This window comes from Pediculus humanus, genomic scaffold (genome assembly GCF_000006295.1).
Source record: "Pediculus humanus corporis 1103172107531 genomic scaffold, whole genome shotgun sequence".
NCBI lineage: Eukaryota > Metazoa > Arthropoda > Insecta > Psocodea > Pediculidae > Pediculus > Pediculus humanus.
In genome coordinates, this window is record NW_002987147.1 from 14,627 (window position 1) to 20,908 (window position 6,282).

Sequence of the window (6,282 nt, forward strand, 5' to 3'; positions counted from 1 at the left end):
TTTTTTTTTTTTTTTTTTTTTTTTTTTTAATTATAATAATAACATATAATTAATTAATTAATTAATTATTAAGATTGATAAAATGGTGTTCTATTAATTATTATTATTATTATTATTATTATTAGGAAAAATAATAATTTTGATATTTTGTAATTTTTTTAGTTTAGTTTTAATATTTTTTATGCTTCGATGGTGCTTCCAGTTTTCAAACATGGCGAATTTTTTTTTTTTTTTTTTAAATGCATAAATGAAATTAAATTGCCTTTTTTTGGAAATCTGGTATTACCAAAAAAAAAGAAGGAAAAAAAACGAGTTTAACGACTTTGTTTAACAGTTTTTTTTTTTTTTTTAAATGTAAATCGAAAGCAAATTATTCATATATTAATTACTTATTATTATTATTATTATTATTTGATTAATATTAGGGATTAGTTTTATTTCATAAGATTTTTTTGTACCTTTTTTTCTCTCTCTCTCTTTCTCTCTCTTATTTAAATGTATAAAATTTGAAATGAATTTTTTTTTTTCTATGTTTAACTTACGTATACAAAACGGAAAAGTTTTTTTTTGATTAGGATTTGTTATTATTATTATTATTATATTGATAATATAATTTAATGGGATTTGACATGGTGGGTGGTTTAACCATGACAGTAAAATTGTTTAATTATAATAAATAGGAATTTTTTTTTTTTTTTTCTTTATATTACCAATATTATTAAACATTATTTTTCGATTATTATCATTATCATTATTATTTATAATATTTAATTATTTATTGTAATTGCGTTTAATTAAATCGATTACTTTTATTTTTTTTTTTTTTTTAGGAATTAATATTAATTAATTAATTATACTCTATTATTATTATTATGATAATTCTCAGTGACTTATTGTTATTTAGTTGTAATTTTTTTTTGATATTATTAATCATCATTCAGTGATATTTTACAGTGACTGTAAGAAGAATAAATAAAAAAAAAAACGAAAAAAAAACCGTTAAAAAAACGAACAAAATCAAAAAAAAAATAAAAAAATAAAAAGGTTGACAAGACTTGAACGTTTTTTTTTTTTTTTTCTCGAATTATTATAAAAATTTTTTTCGTTTTTTTTTTTTTTATTAAGTTGGTCGTCTAAAATCAATAAATAAAAAAGAAAAAAAAATTTTTTTTTTTTTTATTATTATTATTTTGTACTTTTTATATATATATATATATTTATATATATTGTACGAAAAATTCCTAATAAAATTTAGGTTTATTAAATTAAATTAATTGTATCGTTATTATTATTATTATTATTATTATTATTATTAGATTTTTTATTGCTGTTTTCTTATTTCGATTTGTTACAGTTTTTAAATTTCGCGCCAAATTTTTTTTTTTTGTAAATTTTTGTGTCTTGTGTGTTTTTTATTTATTTATTTATTATTTTCTTTTTTTATTAACATTTTTTTATTTTTTTAGGTACAGTTTTATGAAATTTTCCATCTCTGATACCTGAAAGATTTATTATTTAATTTTAACTTGCTTGAAATGATGATGGAATTGGAATATTTATGGAAATCGGATGGAGAAATATTTTTTTTGCTTAACTGGAAGGTTGGATCCTTAAAGATTAAATGACGAGACGACGAGATGAGATGATTATGGCAAAAAAAATTATGGGAGAAAATTATCCGTACGAACGTGCCTGTTACGTCACAACCAACGCAATAATTAATTAATTAAATTGTTTATAAAAATAAAAAAATATTTAATTAGTTGTTTAGTATTTAACTTTTTTGTTTTTTTTTTGGAAAATCATTTAAAATTGTTGTTGTTGTTGTTGTTGCGTGTGCGTGATAAATAGTATATAATAATAATAATAATATATTTTATTTTTATATTATTAAAATAAAAACTTGTCGAGTTAAATTTTATAATAATAATAATATTTTTTATTAAATTATTTTCTAGGTAATAATGGTTTAATTGATAATAAATAATAATAATAATGAGTTGTTGCATTGTTTGTTGTTTTCTTTTTTGTTTATTTTATTTATTTATTTTTATTTATTTTTTTTATTTTTACTTATTTTACTATTTTCCCGGATTTTGAAACAGAAAATTTTTGTGTTATTTTTTTTTTTAAAATTAATTATTAAACGATTGTATTTTTCTTTTTAGCTGTCGTTGGAAAATCGATATGAAAAAAAAAAAAAGGTGAGAAAACACGTTAAAGAAAAAAAAAAAAAATCAACGATGATAAATTTTCTTTTTTTGTTTTATTTTTAATCATTATTATTATTTTTTTTATTGTTTTATTTTATTTTAGAAAAAAAAAAAAATAGGGATTGTATCGTTGTTGTGACGTGTAAATTATTTATTTATTTTATTTTATTTTATTTCCGTGTATTTTATGTATTATTTGTTTACAGTATGATTTTTATAATTTTATGTTCTTATAAGAAGTAAGAGGTAAGTTTTCGAGTGAACCGTTCCATCCGTGATAATTATGATGATAAAAATTTTAGAGGTGGAATAATAAGCTCCTCCCCTTTTCCCTCCCACCCGAAAAAAAAGGGTTATATCATGTACAAAAATATTTTATTATTAATACTTTCATTGCTTCCGTTGTACTGTATTTATATACTTACCTACTATTATTATTATTGTTGAAATAAATTTTTTTTCATTTATTTATTTTATTTGCATTTTATTAACGTGCACGATTTAAATGAGGAAAAAAAAAAAAAAAAAAAACGAATTCTTCTTTCGCTTTATTATTATTATTATTATTATTATTTACTAGGATATATACATAAAATAATTGTTTTTTATTTTCATTGATTCACGACGATTATTTATTTATTTATTTATTTAATTATTAGTATCGAATTTTTAGTTTTAAAAAATTATTTATTTATTATTTTTTGGTTTTTTCTTTTCTTTTTTGTAGTATAACTTGTACAGATTTGTGGGATAATTGAATTATTTATTTATTTATTTATTTATTTAATTACTTGTTTTAACTGTTTATTATTGACTCGGGTAGAATTTATTTATTTATTTATTTTATTTTTTTCCAAATAGAACAAGAGAAAAAAAAATTATTAGTTTTAAGATTGTTTTTCAGGATTATTATATTTAAAAAAAAAAAAAAAATGTTATAAAGTAGTAGAATTTTATATAAAAAAGAAAATTTTTCAATTTTCCTCTTACAGATTTGGTCCAGTTAAATCTATTGAAAGTTAGTTGGGAAGCATGGCGTGCAGCAACTCAAGCTCAAAACCTGTCGAAAGTTTTGCAAAGACAACCGGGAAATCATTCGCCGGTAAACATGATGAATCTCAGTACAATATCAATGCCTTCTTCACCAAACAACAGCGGAGCCGAAAGTCCTAAAGTAATTTAATTTAAATACATTTTTTTTTCTAGAAAATTCCAATCGTGTAAAATGAATTTATTGAATTTTTTTTTTTTTTTAATTGCAGAACGTCGAATGCGGTCGTTGCGGACGCAGGTACAAGTTGAAAAGCTCACTTCGAATCATCAGAAATGGGAATGTGGGAAAAGAGCCACGTTTTCAGTGGTCCCTATTGCGTGTATAGAGCAAAACAGAAAATGCACGTCGAAAGACACATTGAAAGAATGCACAAGGATCAATTGAGAGCATTCTACGACAACAACGAAACCCTCGTTGAAAATTTCGGAAAGGATAACGTCAACCTGTTGTTTTCCTGGCCGGAAAAGGGAAAAGACCTCGTCGATAAAATATTGCCCGAACCCATTAAACAGGCGTGATGATGATGATGATGATGATACGTCTCAATAATTATCATACTAAAGACTTGTTATTATTTTTTATTAATAATGTCATTTTTCATTTAAAAGAAAAGCTCGAATGAATAATGTAGAATATGGAAAGAAATATGTCGGCTTGAGTTTTACGAAAGGAAAATTATTATCAATATCATTATTATTATTATCTTTTTTTTCCCCCATTATATTATTAGTAGGTTTATTTTAAAAAAAAAATGAAAAAAAAAAAAAAAAACATAAAAGAAGAAGAAAATTAAAAAAAAAAAAAAAAAAAAAAAAAAAGTCATCGAACAAATTTTTCCAATTGACTGATAATTTAAATAAAGCGCCAAAATATTAAATTTTTATTATTATTATTATTATTAATTACTTTTAATGATTTCATTTTTTTTTTTATTTCCCCCGTGTAAAAGGGAATAAATTGTAATTTAATATTTATATACATATTTAAAAAAAATATAATTGTTTGAGAGAGAGAGAGAGAGAGAGAGAGAAAGAGAGTGTGTGTGTGTGTGTGTGTGTGTGTGTGTTTGTCATAAAGATGTCATTAAATCTTATATAAAATGGGTACTATTATTACTATTATTATTATTATTATTATTTGATAAAATGCATTTTCGGTATTATTAATAATAATAATAATAACATTTATTAATAATAATAATGATGTTCGTGCCAAATGAAAATGTATTATTTTGATTTTTCTTAAATAAGTACACGGATGTCTTTATGATTGTCTCAATAATTACTCAATAATTATTTTTCTTCGGTGTAAAGATCTCTTATACTATTATTATAACTATAATTATTATTATTATCATTATCATTATCATTATCATTATTATTATCATTATCATTATTATTATTATTATTAATATTAATATTGTTCAAAATATTTTAAAAAGTCTTTTATAATTAATTAATTATTAAGTTTTATCATTTGTTTTTTTTTTTTTTTTTTATACAATTGATATAGTTTGTAGGAAAACAAAAATAATAATAATAATAATTGATTCATTTATCTTAAAAAATAATTTAGAAAGAAAAAATTACAAACAAAAAAAAAAAAAGTTGAAAAGACGTGAAGACGCAACTCATTGTGAAACATGTGAATATTTTTTTTAAATTACAGTATTAGTAATAATAATAATAATAATAATAATAATATTATAGATTTATATTATATATATAATATATAGAAAATTAGGATTTCGTTTCACTTCAATATTTTTATTATGAGAATTCATTTTTTTTTTTTATTAATGAAAATTTTTGTATGTAAATTATTGTATTAATTTCTTCACGATAACTGATATATATATTAGGGATGTATAACTCATGAAATTTATGTATATGTTTAATTATTATTATTATTATTATTATTATTATTATCATTATTATTATTAATTTTCTTTTTTTTTCGGCTTATTGTTTTTTTTTATATACATAAATAATTAATAGTTTCGGTTGCACTGGTTAATGTAAAAAAATGCATTTTAATATTTTTGAGTCGATTGATTTGGAGGGGAGGAGAGAGAAAGAAAGAAGGGAGGGAAGAGTTGGGAGGGGAGGAGAAAGAAAGAGAGAAGGGAGGGAAGAGTGGGAAGGGGAGGAGAGAGAAAGGGAGAAGGGAGGGAAGAGTGGGGAGGGGACGGAGAAATTGTCTATTATTTTTAAAAAATTAATATTATTATTATTATTATTATTAATTATTACTAAAAAGAAAAAAAAAAAAAAGGAAAATTTATTAACTTAATTTTTTTTTTAAATATTTTTTGTTAGAAATACTTGTATATGCCAAAGATTTTTTTTTTTTGTTTTCCTTTCAGAATTATTATTATTATTATTATTACGTATTCCTACTATCAAATTTTTTCTTTTTTGTAATTAGAGCTCAATTTTTCATTGATACAAGCCCGGGGGGGAGGGGGGTGAAAAAAGGAAAACTTTTTCTTGAATTATTTTAAATTTACCAAAAAGCGACAAAGGACAAAAAAAATTTTTTTTCTTTTTTTTTTTTATTCAATTCAAAAGAAAAAGAAATAAAAAAAAAAAAATTGGGGGGAGGGGGAGAAGGGTAAACAGTAAACAGTAGGGGGGGAAAAAATTTGATTTGAAATTTCCTTTTTTTTTTTTTTTTTATTCGAAAAAAAAAATATTACTTATCAAAAAGTATTTATGTACATAAATTTACATGTATAAATAATTTTTTTTTTTTTTTAATTGCATGTTAGTTTGTAATTATTATTAATTTTATTATCATCATCATCATCATCATGATTGATTGATTTTTTTTTTTAATTTTTACTATTAATATTAATATTATTATTATTATTATTACTATTATCATCGTTATGTATGAACATTATTATTTTTCGCGTTTAAAAAACGAAAGTCCACCGAAAAGCTTTTGCGCTTAAAAAAGAAAGAAAAAAAAATTATTATTATTATTATTATTATCATTATTATCGTTATCGTA